We start from the raw sequence: 17,192 nt of genomic DNA, 5'->3' as shown, positions 1-17,192 counted from the left end.
GAGGGCTCTCCAGCAGGGCGCGGGCAGGCAACCCTTGCCCCTGAAGGCTTATGACCTAAAAGTGATTATTTGTTAGGCAATGGCGAGCGTGCTCGTGGCCGTCAAATTCAAGGCAACAAAACAAAACCCAAGAGGCTTGCAGAAAAAGAGGGAGAGCAGCGTGGTCAGAAGTACAACCAAACTTCACATTTGAACGCACTGCTCTTGGAAAAGGCTTAACGTTATGTGCAGATAAATCCGTTTCCAGTTACGGCATTCCTATACACTTAGCTGTGCTCCCTCCCGCTGGTTTGAGGATGATGCCGTCTCACAAATAAGGCCTTGAACAGAACAGCTCTTGAACCCTGCCTTTCCCGTAAGACAGGCTGCGAAGCCCTCCCTTGCAGTCACATGTTTTAAAACAGACAATGACGCCTTTTGAGGATGCACTTCCACTCAAACACAATAGAAGAAACGTTTTGTTCAGTCTCATCCACAGACAGATGCCACTCCTGCTGCAGCGCTGATCGCTCTGCCACGATTACCACATCCCACGCGCTCACAGTAACGATTTTGACAGCCACCTCTGCAGACACAGTCATGTACCATGTCACTGTCTGTCTGACTTCCACAGCCAACGTGCCCTCTGCTTGGGTGGCCAAATGGGGAAATCAGCCCAGCAGCAGCTTTTCTTACTCCACCTTGCACTGCTGCTCACCATCTGAACCTGTTTTGGCATCTGAACCCATCACTTCAAGCGGCACAACAGCCACTGCGACAAAAATAAAAGGAGAGCTGCCCTCTAACTGGAGGAAAACAGAACAGAAGGGTTTTCTTGTTGCCGTTGTTTCAACACACAGCTCAAACAGGTCATTCTCACCTCCTTCGGTGGTGTAACTGCAGTGGGTGGAACTGGATGGGCTTTGAGGACCCCTCCAACCCAAACCAGTCCATGGTTCCATGATAAAATCCAGCAGTATTTCTACAGGGATGTGTGATGGACAGCACATCACCTACACAGAGCAGGAACAACGGAGCAAATGTTGCTTTTATCTTGTAAGAGTGCCAGAAAACACCAGTCCCAGTGCCGTGGTGGTAGTGGGAGACAGAACCACCACAGTGTTCCTCTCCCACACGGAGGCAGAGACATCCTCACACTCAGAGATCAGGTAGCACCACCCTGGGTTCCTCTCCTGGCACAGGGCAGCCTGGAGGCAACCTGCGACTGCAAAGGGACAGCAGGGACCACCAGATCGCTCTGTTCGCGTTTCAAATCGTTGACTCAGCACAACACAAAAACGCAATGCGTCCACAAATTGCCCACACAGTGACCTGCAATGCATCACAGCTGAACGCGAGCAATCTCCGAGACACCAGTTCAATTCAGAAGTTTGGCGGGCGCTATTTTAACCAGGATCTACTCAAAAACTACCCAGCTGCGTTCTTTACGTGTCCCTGCTCTCTCTTCGGCACGCCTGGCCTGCTGCCTGCACACGTGGGTGTACAGCAATCACATACGTATGACTGCATTCCCATAAACCATCCGTTATGAGTTTAGGATTTGTCATGGCCAAACCAAAACATGAACAAAACCATACTTTTAATTTATTAGGAGGTTTTGTAACAGCCTGTCTTCGACCAAGAGCTTTGCCTGCCAGATGATGCAAGTACATTTTTTATAAATAACAAGGTTATCAGGGCCCAGAACTCCCTGGTAGTTTTTGTTCCCCTTTAGGCTAAACAGCAATTCTATTCTCTGCGTCAAGTTCCTCAAAGCCTAATAAAAACTCTCTCTTAGACACAGAAACACCAACTGACTTTGTATTAACAAAACCTAACTAAGCCTCTGAGCTTCCTTTAAGCCCTCAGTGGTTTCAGCTTTCCAAACCCAGACTCGCTTTAGGAAGCCAAAGTGAGGGACCGTTCTCTACCCCCATCACCAAGGTTGGGACAACCACACACAGCACCAATCCACCTTGCAGGACAGACCCAAGCTGATGACTTTTAAGAAGGCGGATGATGTGCTGCTGCCGTAAGTCCTGAGGCACGGACACAGCCGTGTCCCCATTCTCAGCGAAGCAGCTCTGGATCGCAAGGCGTTTGCAGAAGTATCAAAGCTGGATCCTTGCTCACCACACATGATGGTTTGGGTTGGAGGGGGCCTCAAAGCCCATCCAGTTCCACCCGCTGCAGTTACACCACTGAAGGAGGTGACAATGACCTGTTTGAGCTGTGTGTTGAAACAAGAAGAAAACCCTTCTGTTCTGTTTTCCTCCAGTTAGAGGGCACCTCTCCTTTTATTTTTGTCGCAGCGGCTGTTGTGCTGCTTGAAGTGATGGGTTCGGATGATGGGAGATGGGTTCAGAGATGGCTGCTGTTTGGGATTTGAAGCTGAGAAAGGGAAGAGGCAGCACCACAGCTGGCAGTCAGACAGACAGACATCACCGCCTTGTCCCAAAACGGGGCTAACAGCTCTGTCACGAGCGGCAGAGCTACTGCTGGGTTAAAACACTCTTCAGATGATAGACCATACGGCAATCCTGACTCATCAGGGGCGTCCTCTCTCTGTCTCGTCATGCCATGCACCAGATGCCACTGCCTTTCACAACACTTGCATGGTATGCTCTCCATTCCTTGTGTAGCACTCAGCTTCTGGGCCTTGGTCAGAGTTCCTTCGTATTCCAATGAAAAAAAACCCAGTTATTTTTGGACAAAGAACTAGACTCTGCTAGCACTAGGTATTTATATTGCACAAAAGGCACAATCTCCTACTCTATATCAAAGCTTTACTGCCTTATGCATTGCGTAATCCTGTCTCAAAGAGATTACAGCCCAAAAATTCCGTTGACTTGCATCAGATTTCATACTGCATAACACTGCAGAGTGTTTGAGGAGGGCAAAGTTTCGAGTTTGACCAGTTATAAAAGGAAGAACCTTTAAGTCTGTGCCGTGGGCTCAAAATAGGAATAAATCTCCTTTTATCTTTTTCTATTAGTCACACTGAGACCACAGGAGAAGTCACCAAGACATCCTACAAAAGTTTGCATGGATTAGCAGTGTCTTGGAATTATTCCTTACTATGTGGCTCTATTCTGACAAGTGATTTAACAAAGATAACGTTGAAGGCTGCAAGTCAGCAGGAAATCTTGCCCCTTCCAGGCAGGTGTGCAAGTCACAAATAAAATCATTTCTCTCCAGTATTGGAACTCTTCAGAACTCTTCCTCAGGGAGCCTGGCTGAGGCCCTCGCGCTCAGTTAATGTGGGGATAACGCTGCTTTGTGCTCTGCAGACTTCCTTGCACAAAGCTGGTCATATTCATTGATGTTTGCTTTGTCAAGTTAAGAGAAGTTATCATAAAGCTTTACTCCACCCCTAAAGGGAGAAGATACTACTGGCTGTGTGTGGACAAGAAACAAAGTGAGTAATCATGAAGTGGCTTCAAAGCAAAAACAAAACCCCCATCAAAAATTACACCACTCAAGGAGGTAAAGGCCAACAGGCTTAGACTACAGGATCTCGAGTCGTGTAAATAAGAGCAATAACGTTATTGTGACTCATTTATTGGCGGTTCTTTACTGCCTTCAGTAAACAACAACCAAAAAAAACAGTCGTGTGATGATGGCAGACCTGAAATTCTCCAGTTGCTGCTTGTGAGTAGCTGTGATTTGAACAGAGATCTCAACAACGATTCTTCTCCTCCCTCCCTGGCCCACAGGCTCAGAACGAAAGTTTATTAGCAGTGAGCAAAATCAGCAGCAGACTAACGTGAAATATCCAAACTGTCCAGGCGAGACTTGCATCTAAGCTTTATAATGAGGAACGCTACACCTCTATAGTCCAAGGCAAAGGGTCAGCAAGGAACAATCAAGAGGTTATGTCACCACAGCCAGCTCCTGTAGCCTTCTCCTTCCCTCCTCGGAGACAGCCGCCACTGTCAAAGCCACAACAGGCCACAGGTCTCATCCTCCAGCTCCTCGGAGCGGCCCTCCTGCCAGCTGTAACACCATCCACCAACCACGACAGCACAAACCATTTCTTCCGAGTAATTTCAGTCACTGAAAACCCACAGGATCCAAAACTATAAATTACCACAACCATGTCCAAACCCAACACGGCCAAAACATAGCAGCGAAGTGCAGTTATTTCTCTGTAGATGAAAGCCCAGGGATTTCCAGTGTTTTCTTTCCTCTAAAACACAAACCCCAAATGCCAGCAGCATGTTCCTTGGGAGAAGCCCAAAGACCACTTAAAAGTCTCCATTTTCAAGATGTTTTAGACAACATAACTTATTTCATTACTTTCCTCCCCCCTCAAACAAAGTACAAAAGCAGCTTCAGTTTCTTCTACGATCCCCTCCAACTCTTGGAACTCCTGTGGGCAGACAAGAACACCAAGAGCCATGAATACAGCTCGTATTTGGCATTAACTGAGCGACTTTAATTTATGATTTACAATCAGATTACAAAACGCACATGTACACAAGTGTGCCTTACGGATCCAGCCGTCTTTCCACAGTTAGCAAGTGATGCAATTTACTCAGTCATCACAGGCCAGATCAGACCAGTGGCGCTGTAAGACATCACACAAGCAATACAATAGCATGTACTGAAGAACTACTGAAAACTCATTTAACAAATAAAATCCATCTCGTAAAAATTGTCCCAACGGGAGCCCTTTGCCGCAGTATATCATCTGTGTTTCAGGCTCAGCATTCCAAAACATTTAGCTTTTTCTCCAGCAAAGAATTTAGCTTGTGTTGGAATGACTGCATGCAGGGAAAAGTACGGCATTCATACAAGAGCCACAAAATATCACATTTATCAGCTGTGCTTCTTGATGCAGCTCTTTATCTATGACTTTAACACCACGTTTTCCTCTGTTCAGAGGTCCAGCATCCCTACTTGACGCTTTGACAGATTACTGCCACACTAAGCTAGAGGGGCAGCCCAGGGAGGCAGGACTGAGCTGTCACTTCTATCCTTGCACAGACCTCCAAAGGAAGTCCACTCACCGGTCCCATCTTTGGGCTTCAAATGGCATGACCACAAAATAACCATTCCCACCTCACAGGACAGAGATGCTAAAATGCTTGATCTTTTGCATTTGCCCAAGTTTGTTGTGCTACCATTCTTCCTGTGTTTTTGTTTTAAGACTTCCCTCCCTCTCTCCGCAGTTCTGCAGATCTCTTCCCACCAAGACTGTTGGAAGGTGCAAAGGTCTCACAACACATCCAGGAGCTGGCTGGTTTTCATTGAGCACGTACACGTGTTCCCGTGTAGACACAAACACAGAAGAACTCTCTGCTCTTCAGGTGACATCTCAGGAGCAGACAAAGGTGGGCACTGCCAACACGGAGAAGCTGATGCTCCCACTGTGTGGAGACCAGGAAAGAGAAGCAGCAGCGAAACAACCCCCACAGTCTCTGTACCTATACCAACAATTTCTGCCCATCAGTAGCTACCAGACACGGTTGTTACACACAAATAAAGCTGTGGGTGTGCCTGGGGGTGTCTGCACGTAACCTCGGGGGGAGAAAAAGGAAAAGGCAAAAAGAAAAATAATGAAGATCGAAACATTTGTAATTCTCAACTGAAGAACAGAGAGAAGCTTTCTCCAAAGGAAGTGCCAGGAGGCAGTTAAGAAAGGACACCGGAGACTTCTGCTTGACAAGACACAGCTAGGCCTTCTTCCTTCCACATTTTAAATCTCCTTGCTCCATTCCATTACTCTCTCCACTACCAAAGACATCAATGCTCAACTAAAAACCTCACATTTTTTCTGCAGATCAATTACTTCAAACACAACAAAAGGATCTCAGGGAGGTGGTCGAGTCGCCTTCCCTGGAGGTGTTTAAGGAACGGGTGGATGAAGTGCTTAGGGACATGGTTTAGGGAGTGTTAGGAATGGTTGGACTCGATGATCCAATGGGTCCTTTCCAACCTTGTGATTCTGTGATTCTGTGATCCTGTACCAATGTGATCAGTGAAAAGCTGAATGCTCAGCACCAGTTTCTGACGCTGATCCATGTATATTCTGCTTGTGGAACAGCACGTCTGCCCTGCAGACAGAGGCACGATGACACGTTTCAGCGTGCAGGGTGCGTACTCCCTCTATCACCACCTCCCCTGTGTACACACACCCTCCGTGCTCCTTCAGCCCACCCTACACTCCTTCTCGGATTAAATTTAGAAGCAGACATCTGAATCACCAGTTCCTGTTGTTGAAGTAGCTAGAAACAGATGTGACGGCAAAAGAAGTTTCCTAGTAAACAATTAAATAATCGCCCACTCTGTTAGACCCCACTGTCAGAGAATGTTTTTAAACGCTAGAACAAGAGGGTTATAGACTTACGTGAAACTAAATAATTTCATTCCCTGAGACACCTGATCTTTTCTAGAATCATATTAATTCTTACCCATAATGGTACCATGCAGCAGCAAGTTCCAGAGATTAATTCTCCACTATAAAGAGAAAAAATAAACAACATCAATTCCCCCTCAAAAATGTTGCTTATTAATTCATTGCTCGCTTCATTGCGAGCCTCCCACTGCTCTTACTCCATTCCATTCCGCTTGTCACTGCTTCAGATGTACCTTCCAGAGGAGAAACAGAAAGATCTGAGCTACTACTTCACTAGAGAAGAGCAGGACAAAGATTCCAAGATTGGTTATATGCAAGAAGGGATTGGAACTGAATGACCTCTAAGATTTCATCCAACCCAAACCATTCTATGATTCCGTGAACCATTCTATGATTCTGTGAATAACCAGTTCCAGAGGACGGTGAGCAGTGTTCAGACAGCACTACAGACAAGCTAACCCACCCTGCAGGAGGAATTTCTTTCTACTGCAAGCAGAGTGGAAATGCACACGTGTTTCCTGGTTTGAGTACATGAGGAACCATATGCATGGTTAGGAGACTTTTGGTAACCACTTGGGGACTCCAGTTCCTTCTGCTGCTCTCAAAATACATAACAGAGGAACACACATCTCGGGCTGAGGCTCTGTTTGTGTATATGCCTCGCCCATCTGGATGACTATACCAATACACACACAATAGATACACTTTCTACCAGAGAGGCCAGCTGGTGGCCACTATTCAGCAGGAGGAACATTGTTTTGCAGGTTTGTAGACTCCTGTCTACGAATGACTGAAGCCAAAGGGACACCACAGACCACTACAACCAGTTATTCCTTCATTTAGTCTAGAGGACTACACCTAACTGTAAGCCAAACCCTTGTTTGCCTAACATAACCCTTCCAGAAGAGCTTTCAGCCCTGGGAACATTTTGGGTGGAATCCACCACTTTCCTTTGTCGTCTATCTGCTCCAGCGCTTACGCTCCCTCCCCATTACAAATGCATACCTTATTTCCAGCTGCCTGATTCCAGCTCCCTGCCATCAGTTCTGCGTTAAGGCTTTTTAAGCTCCAGCATCCCCTCTCTCAGAGGGTGCTTCCCATCAATTATCATGTCACCTCATTTATCTATCCAGAAACAACAGATCCAGCAATGGAATGAGCTTCTCAGGCTCTCCTTGTGGCACCTGAACACCATCCAGCCTTCCAACATCTCCAATGACTCTTTCCTGACCTCATTCCCATTTTCAACAGGCTGATCCCAACCCCGTAAGCGATACAGACTGATATCAGTCCAGTGTTGTATCAATTGGACATTGCGTTAACTTGTCTAATATTCTGATGAGGACCAGCATCAAGCGATCAGGAATACGGTTCAATGGGTCACCCACCCTTCCCTCGTCCACTCTTGCGCACCTCGGGCTCAAGCTAAACACAACTACGCAAGTTGCCAAAGGCCTCGGATACTAAGACGCTCAGCCTTTTTCTACTGAACAGATTTTGGCCAAGTTCTCCGATTCACACACAAATCTAACAAAGCTTTTTACGGGATAGGCAGAATCTCAGTTTGGGCTGGAAGGCCAAGATTTGCTCGGAGGGCTCGTGTTCCTTTTTATCTTCCTTCACCCTCCTCCTCCAGCTTAGAAATTCCCACAAGAAACCAGCAGCTCTGCCCACCTAAGCGCATTCCATTCACTATAAAAGATTAAATAGGTGGACTTGGAAGTTTCTGTAGAAGCTCTCAGTCATCACATGGTTAGTGACGGCTTTAAGATGCTGTAACTGTGTCTCAAAGGTCTATTGCAGAGACTAAAGAAATTATGAGAGGAATGTGAACTCTGCTTAAGGTTAGCAGAGTCTGAAGGAGTTGCTTGAACATTAAATTCAGATGAAAGAGCTGTAAAATAGAAGCGCTACTCCCAACTAGCAATATATCTGCATAAACATAAACCCTCCCAAATCCTTAAGAACAGCCTTTCTATAATGTAATCCACTTTGAGGCTTTGTGTGCGCTTTGGATTACTTCTTAAGACACAAAAGCCATACAAATTAAAAAAAATCGATTGATTAAACGGCTTGAGAGTCTCTTCAGATGCCGTTTTCCAGAACTGGAGAGGCTCTCAACTACCCTGCCTCACAGATGTAGGGCGGTCGAAGCAATTCACTCCGAATTCCCACCTCCAGCTGACTCCAATAATTTCTCAACGGCATGTGAAGACAAGCCCTTAGCTCCAGAATCACACGCAGGATTTACTCGGGAGTAAGTGTCTAAAATACCTCCCTCGGGAGGAAAGCCCAGACAACACAACACATGGGGATGCTGGTTCAACACCAAACCAGCCCAAGAAGAATACAAGAAACCACACAATTAGAAAAGCTTGAATTCTGGTAAGTAAATTCATGACTGTGTATTTGCCAGGTTTGTTTTAGAGCAGCATTTCCAACGAGCACCTGGCCTTAGTTTAAAAAGCCTCTTATTCCGGCACGCTTTTCCAAGTCTCCTCTCCACTCCCTCCCTGTCTCTACTCTTTCTCCGCAGGCTGCAGCCCCCGCTGCTCTTCCCCAAACCCCAGCCCGCTCCCCCGTCTGCTAACACAAACGCGGCAGCCCCGTGTTGTGAGACTCCGAGCATCACCTGAACGCAACGCAATGCAGACAGGAAAGATCCAGCAGAGGTGCCTTGACTTTGGCTGCTCCCTCCCGCGCAGCTAGGCTGGTTCTCCTTGTTTTTTCCTGGGGATACGTTTTCCGATCAGCGCCACGGCCTGATGCAGATACAGATCAGCTTTGCTCATCCCACAGTTCGCTGTCACTGACAAAAAATAGCTCTGGAGGGAGAGGAGGTGGTTTTCAGCTGTTTTCTTCTCCACTCCTCTCTAGCCGTTTCCTCTGCCTCTGTCCTCTCCTTCCAGATTTTATACCTTGTAATAAGGGAGAAGCCATGGCTTAATGTCAGAGTAACTGTTTTCTGACTTTACGGAGCCAGTAAATGCCCGGATCTGCCTTTAAACCGAATTTAACAGTAGCCACGATGTTCCAAGCAGCACCCTCGCTAATCTGATCACCAGGTTTTTCAAGGAGGAGCTGAAAGACGCTGGCATCTCACTCGTTTCCTTACTGAAGACAGCCCAGAGGAGCGCTCCAGACTGATGCTTCCACCAGGCACCACTAATACTGTTTAGGGCTCAAAAGAACCACGGGAGAGGGACATTTTCCTGGACAGGATCAAAAATAGATGGCTTTAAGATGGCTGGAAAGCATGAGATATACTGTTCTTCGGTTTTCTCATGAACAGTAACTTTATTCTTCCTGCCACACTGATCGACATTTGATCCTGTTAGGAACAATTCCGAGGCCTCCCCCACAGAGCATCGAGGCTGCAGCACATTAAAGCTGTTCTTTTCTCCTTGCCTCTAGCGTATTCCTAACATGTAAACAACTCTGCTGTGCACACAAGCAGAGGCGCAGCGAGCCAGTGAAAGCTGCAGCACCGAGGGCGCCACAGGAACCCAGCCAGTCCGAATAACCTGGTATTTTCACAGGGCACCGCATTTATCAGCTGGAAGCCAACAGCCATTAATGCAAATGTACATGTGAAAAATGATCCCATTAGAAAAGCTGAAAGCATATTAGAGTATTATTTTTCATGGACAGCCATGTTTCATAGGCTTTGTTACCCTCATAACCCAAACACACAAGAGAAGTCAGTCTGCGTGATGGAAGAGCTGTGACAAGGCTTGCAGAGAGGCAAGTGCAGAAAATCCAGGGCTTACTGTCTGAGGAGTTCTCTCAGCTGATGTAACACCGCGTGACAAATCATGTTCTTGTGGCCAAGCCTGAAAACCTGTACGGATTATTTCCAGTTCAGCTTAAAAAAATAACTAACCCGATCTCAGGTCTCACCGTTCAGCAGCAGGAGGTGCGTTTTTACAGCAGTTACCGCAGTTTAATGTAAAACCATCCCTAGCCACACACTCTGGGTACGTTAAGTCTCGCCTTGCAGGCTCCGGACCAAGCGTGGGAGGCTGCCCTGGGGAGCTCTGCTCCTTGAGGCGAGTTCCAACAGCCAGATCTGATACAAGAAGTCCTTCTCGGTATCAGATCCACCCGCTCTGCCGAGGAATCCCCTTACGGCACCATTGCTCAGCTCACAAACCTCTCTCCACAGGCCAGCCTGTGAGAAGGAAAAATGAAGCTCTGGAGGAAGCACAGGTCATCTCTGACCCCTATCTCATCCGTCCATGGGTTCTGCACTGATCCCACAGGAAAAGCAAACTGCAACTACTCCCGTGTAGGACTTTCTCTGCAGCAGGAGGTTTCCAATGGCAGCGATCCAGAGCAGAGCAGCTCCGGAGGTGTGAACCGAGTACAGCTGCACTGCTGGGCTCAAACACCGGCACCCAGAGCCGCCAGGGTGCCTCGGGACACCTCCTCCTGACCACTGCAGATGCACAGTCTTTTGCCTCTTAAGTTATAATGGAGCCTGGGGATTTCTTGCTGTCTTTCTGTCCACAGCTTCTCTATAACCTGGAGCACATCAGTCCTGCCCCAACACCCAACAGCTTCCTTTGGCTCCCTTCGCATTTTCAGAAATGTCAGACGAATTCCAGACCCTGCTTCTTCCTTCCAGGATGCAAAGTATCACCCGAGCCACACATATCCTTCTCCCCTCCCCCTTCTTGTCACATTCTGCTGCCCGTACTGCCACCAGAGCAAGTTTTATCTACCTGAAGCCATGAAATCATCCACTTTTTCCAGCACCCCTCTAGAGCAAACTGCTTTCCTGTCCTCCTCTAACCCAGCAGGTGAACACCCACTTGATCCTGCACGTGACATTTACCCAGGGAGGTTTGACTGCAGTAAAACAAGCATTCAAGAGGTCTGACTTTGTAAATAAAATTGCATATCCTTCCCTGCAGCTAAAATCATTAAATAAATTAAAATATTAAAATAAAATTCTTCATTATCCCCACATTTCCCACTTTCAACCCTTTTAACACTAACTAAAGCAAAAAAAAAAAAAGGTCTTCACCTTCTATATTTTGTGCCAAGGTAAAATGGTTGTTTTATTACATTTTACCAAACTAACTGGAGCCTAACTCCGATGCTACCCTTGCAGAGCAGCCCTGCGTGCTCTCTTTCCACTTCAAACCCCCTACTTACGGTAACCCTGCGCCACACTACAGCCATTATAAAGAATTAATACAGCACTGCAACTAAATCTTAGCTTCTGACTAAGGTACAGTTAAGTTCACGGTTAAAGCAGGCCAGAGAGCATCGCTATCTGCGAGCTGGGAAATCCAGACAACTCTTCACAGACTAAAGCCTTGAGAAGTGCCAAGGTTCAGCTGCTGCACTCAGCGTGTCTGAGAAAACACAATGTCACAAACACCGGCACCACAAGGCTGTAGCTACATCTCGGGGCTAAATATCTGACAGCCACCTGCTTTTCAGAGGAGCCTGATCAGAAGACTACAGCCCAGCCATAACTCAGGATTTAATGACCATAGGGACCGGGGAACTGAAAATGCAGAGCAATTCAGGTTTAAATTATGAATGGTGATAACAGCTCAAGTTAAAATGGTTACACATTTTCATTCACCTTTCAAGCTTATAAATAAATAAAAATGAAGGAAAGGTTGGAGAGTGGCTTTTTGTACCCTGTCAGCAAACAAACGCCTCGACCTACATTCACCACTCACTAAATAGCCAAGATTCAGTACCCAAAATACCCAGGGCTGCACATAGCATGGTTTTAACTAATAAAAAGCCAAACCTCAGTTTATCACCTCTTCTAGGACCAGAGCCACAAGACCTACACGGTATCAAAGGTCTGCCCTGAACAGGAGCACTCGGGGGTATCAAGGATTTCAAAAGGTTGCTGAAGCTTCTATGCCTTTGGATTTGACTGACCCCCCTGTCTCAGGCCTGCTGCAGCTGAAAACCTCCTCAAATGGAGATTATTTATGTTAATTTAACTGAATTCTGAAGTCCAGTTTTGAGCCAACTCTTCAGGGTCACGCTGCAGCCCGCAGCATTCTCCACGTTCACCATCACAGAATGGTTGGGTGGGAAGGGTCTTCAAAGCCCATCCAGTCCCACCCCCTGCCATGGGCAGGGACACCTCCCACTGGATCAGGGCCTCCAAGCCCCATCCAACCTGGCCTGGGACCCCTCCAGGGATGGGGCAGCCACCACTGCTCTGGGCACCCTGGGCCAGGGCCTCCCCACCTGAACAGGAGAACATTTCTTCCTAAAAATCTCATCTCAATCTCCCCTCTTGTGGCTGAAAACTGTTCTCCTCATCCTGTCCCTGCACTCCCTGATCCAGAGTCACTCCCCAGCTTTCCTGAAGCCCCTTTCCATACTGGAAGCTGCTCTAAGGTCTCCTTGGAGCCTCCTCTTCTCCAGGCTGAACTATCCCAGTGTAAGGGCAAGAAGGCACCGTGGACCTTGGGTTTCCTGTTGGACACCCAGCTCAAACACAACCTATAGAAATAAAAGCCCTTGAGACAAACACCTATCGAGGAAAAGCAAATGAACCCGTGCACAAGAGCACACAAACACTGAAAAACTGGAATACCTTCACCTGTTATATATATAGACACAGCAGTGCAACTCAAACACAAGTTTAATTAACCCTAACGCACCAAACTAATGGGAACATTTTGGCTTTCTCAAAGTGCTGTAAACTCATCAAAACGCTCGAACAAAACTTGACATTTATATTTCTATAAATAACCTGTAAGCAAAAGCAAAGAACAAGCAACATTTGCAGTTCAGGGAACTACATCAAAACAAACACGTCCACAGTACTCAAATGCTAAACTACATGTGGGAATCTGATGATCTTTTGAATGGCTGAAAGCTCGGACACAGAGGAAAGGGCTTCTTGGTTTTAAATTAATTATTAATCAATCTTTTCAGCCATCAAACCCCTGCAATGACTCATCCACTTTCTTTACCAAAGTCTAAACTGTTATGAGAAGGCTGCAATTCCACTGGAACATTACCCTCCCGAGTGCAATACTTAACCCTGCGGATGAGAAAGGATTTTAGCAGGTTCATTCCTCTCTCCCATGAAAAGATAACATTCTCACTGAACCCGAAAAGAAAATCACTACAATAAAACCATATGGCAAAACAGTATTTAGAATTTTCACACTGGGAGAAGTCCACCTCAGTTATTCATAGGAAAGCCAGTTTTGTTCCAGTGACAGTGTTCACTGTGAGCAGAGAGTGAATTCACATCAGAGATCCTCCTAATCATGCCATTAAATGATCCAATTCTCTTAACACTCACACAGACAGTTCCTACTGGAAAGGAATTTAGTTTTATGGAAGCATGGCTTGATAGCAGCCGCTTTTTAAGCTTACAAAAGAACTTGATCCTACATCCCACGTCCATGTAAGCCTGTTTTCCAAGTTAACGGCTCTATTAAATAAACGAAGCTGCAAGACTGGAGCTCGGTTGGCGATAGCTTGCTCTTTTTCTGCGCTAAAATTATATCGGAACATTACAACACATTTGCATATCTCCCACACAGGCAGCTTTTTGCCAGCGGTAACAGGACGACAACGTACCAGAGAGAGAAGGAGAGGGTGGAGTTTCCTGCAGGAACACCCAGACTGAAGTCCAGCAGCGCCCAGGGAAGGTGCAGCCTCTCTACCAGCCCGACGCCTTCATACCATCCTCCCGCTTATCAGTGTCAAATGTGAAACTCCACCCAGGAAACGAACAGCTTCCTATTGTTTCTTTCTCCTCTCTCCTCAATCTCCTGGAAAAGCAAGATCACTCCACCCTTTTTCCAGGAGAACGGTTTCCATTTTTCCTTTACTCTGTTCTGCCTTGGAGCTACAGTGGAACAGAAGGACCAGGAAAAACATCCCTGCTGGGCTCTCTCTGCCCTACTCTCTTCCATCTGGTTTTCCCGGGAGTAGTAGCAGCCCACACTGCTGCCCTTGAATTTAATCACGCAGAAAGAACATGAAATTCATCAGACTTGTCAGTTTTCCAGCCACACAAAAACACCAATTAAAACAATCAGACCTTCCAACCTTAACCCAGCAAGGCTGTAAGAAAATACAGGTGGCAGAGCTCTCGGCAGAGTTTGATTTACACGTGGGTGCACAGTTCTCTTCAGGAAAGCTTTTAGTTAGAAAAGAAAAGCGACGACAATGCAGAAGATTTCTGGCACCTGAGCTCCTCCTAAGCTGTCAGTGAAAAGAAGAAAATAAATTAATCATTCCAACTAAAACGAAGTAATAAAAAGTTCCTATCAATCACAGGGAAATACCTGCCCTGCCGTGAATAATGTGTTACTAAGATGTGAGAGCAGGTCAAGTGATCTGAAAGTCAACAGTGGAATCCAGTGTTGTAATTCAAGGTGTGCTACGAACCAGAAATTCTAACTTGAACGCTCGGGTCACGCGGAGCCACAGCCTCCCCTCCAATCCTTGCCAGCAGCCCAGTTTTCTCATCCCACCCCACCATGGCATCGCAATAGCGAGTGGAAGAAGGAAATTAATTGGAAACTCAGAAAAGTCTCAAATATTGTATAGGAAAAATCCAAGTCAGACATTACAATAACAGACTAAACACAATATCCTCCAAACGATTAATGATCATTTACTAATGACCCAGGTAGACAGCTGCAGGGAAAGTGCCTTTACATCATAACGTGATGACGACCCAGCTAGAAAGAAAGGCAACAATAAAAGATGGTGTTTGCTGCTATCAACTCAGGCTCAGTACGGGATAAGCTCCCACTCCAGGAAGCAGGCTTTCTGACACCACAGCACTTAAGATCTAAATTACCAGGGACTAGGGAATGGAAAAATGCAAAACCACATGAAAGGAAGGCAAATCCCGCTTACAAAACAGCAGTGAGTCAGCTCCTGAGGACTGGTCTGTGACTGCTCTGCAAACAAGATGCACATTCCTTGTGTGCCCTCCGGGTGTACAGAACGAAAACAAGTCCATCCCCTAAAAACACTTTTAATATGGGAGAGGATATTCCAAAAAAGGTGTCAAGAAACACCAGTAATGCTGTTAAACCCATTCAAACCCCCAGAAAACATTTTCAGCCAGTACTGACCCACACAGCCTTTTAACCCTGTGCACATGTAACCACGTTTGGTGCATTTAATAAGCAAGAAAGACTCATATCCTTTGCCTCAGATCAATCAAACCGCTTATCTTGGGGATACCTCCAACTCTGAAAGGTCATGGAGTTGTTTTTAAAAGAATCTCCTTCTAAAACACCGTGACCTTTAGCCTGCCCAGTTCCATCATCTGTGATCACTGCCCAGAAAGCCAAGAATAAGCTCCAAGGCCTTTTGTGATAAGCTGTGAAACAGACGTTTAATATTATACAGAACACTAAGTAACGTGACTACTCTCAGCATTTATTTGGAGAACACAACTACATTTGTCCTCATTCAAAAATCAAAGTTAGCTGCTGGGTTTTCATAACCTGCCTCCCCCTTTGCAAGCGCCCTTGGCTGCAAGCAGCTCTCCTTGACCACGGTACAGCTCATCTTGTTGTTGTGCAGGGACTATCTGGGGCCTTTCTGCTCTTCTGCTGGTTTTTATTGTTTTCAGATGTTATCGCTGACTGGTGTATTGATTATTTCAGAAATAAAATATACATATACCCGAAGAATTACTGCGGCACACGTGCAGGAAAAAAAGCAGGGCAAATACGTCAACTCTATCAGTAGAGTCAGTGTAGCTCAGACTGGGTTCCACCTGGCTGGAGAGCAGCTCCGTGGAGAAGGTCCTGGGGGTCTTGGTGGCCAACAGACCCAACGCGAGTGAACAGTGTGCTGCAGTAGCGAAGAAGGCCAACAGGATGCTGGAGTGCATCAAGAAGAGCATCATCACCAGAGACAAAGAAGTCATCATCCCACTCTACTCACTGCTTGTCAGGCCACATCTGGAGTGCTGTGTCTGGTTTTGTTCCCTGCTATACAAAAAACACACAGACAGGCTGGAGAGGGCCCCGAGAAGGGTCACTAAGATGGTCAGAGGACCAGGAAATCTTCCATAAGAAGTAAAGGCTGAACAAACCCGCTTCTCTCAGCCTGAGAGGAAAAGGCTTAGGGGAGACCTTTCACCATGTACCAGTACATAAAGGGTGTCTGCCCAAAGGATGGAGACTCCCTTTTTACAAGGAGTCATGTGGAAAAGACAAGGGGGAATGGGGATCAGTTGTTCCTGGGGAGATTCCGATTGGATTCCAGAAGAAAATTGTTCCCCATGAGAACAGTGAAACACTAGAATAATCTCCCCAGGGAAGGAGTGGACTCATCTGCACTGGACACATTTAAGGTATCCATCATCTAAAAGGTTGGACCAGATGATCCCTGAGGTCCCTTCCGACCTGGCATTCTAGGGCTGATATCACTTTGCTGACAGTTATCAAAGCAAGGAGCTGGCCACGAGCTGTTACGCCTGCACACATTGAACGGAAGCACCCTGCTCCCAAAAGAACAGAAACCTTGGAACTGCCTTATTTCAGGGAAAGGCTGAAAGCCTGTTTTTTCAGGTGTTGCCCTTGCACGCTGAATCCCTCTGCCAGACACTGCAGTTCATCACTGCAGAAGTACCTGGAGGCCTCAAGTAGGTCAGGGACCTGGCACGCCAAGTACAGAATCCACGCGTAATACCTGACAGCCCTTGCCTCATCATCTTCTTCTATTTCAAGGGTTTGTCTTCCCACCGACACAGCTATGTCAGCAACCCACACACGCAAAAGAAACTCAATGACACCGCAAAAAACAGACCCAGGTTCTGCCAGCGATGTACGTAAATGCTACCCAACACACAAGGAAAACAGAAGTAACTCTACCC

General features: G+C 46.6%; 1 protein-coding gene across 3 annotated transcripts in view; it reads right to left on the bottom strand.

Annotated features, from left to right (window-relative positions):
• The window catches only part of LRRC8D (leucine rich repeat containing 8 VRAC subunit D), a 48,430-nt gene that overhangs the window by 13,227 nt on the left and 18,011 nt on the right, over nucleotides 1-17,192 (bottom strand). Inside the window, exon 1 of one of the 3 annotated variants that reach the window (XM_054072790.1) lies at nucleotides 13,922-14,062. The exons of 1 other annotated variant lie outside the window; for it this stretch is intronic. The gene's annotated coding sequence lies outside the window, so the exon portion shown is untranslated. Of the gene's footprint in view, nucleotides 1-8,972; nucleotides 9,236-13,921; nucleotides 14,063-17,192 lie in introns of those variants that run through there. One more of the 3 variants, XM_054072789.1, reaches the window with a different exon arrangement.

Source organism: Cuculus canorus, chromosome 8, assembly GCF_017976375.1.
Source record: "Cuculus canorus isolate bCucCan1 chromosome 8, bCucCan1.pri, whole genome shotgun sequence".
In the NCBI taxonomy this organism is placed as follows: domain Eukaryota; kingdom Metazoa; phylum Chordata; class Aves; order Cuculiformes; family Cuculidae; genus Cuculus; species Cuculus canorus.
Note: the sequence above shows the minus strand (reverse complement) of the source record. Positions and strands in the feature narration are given on the sequence as shown.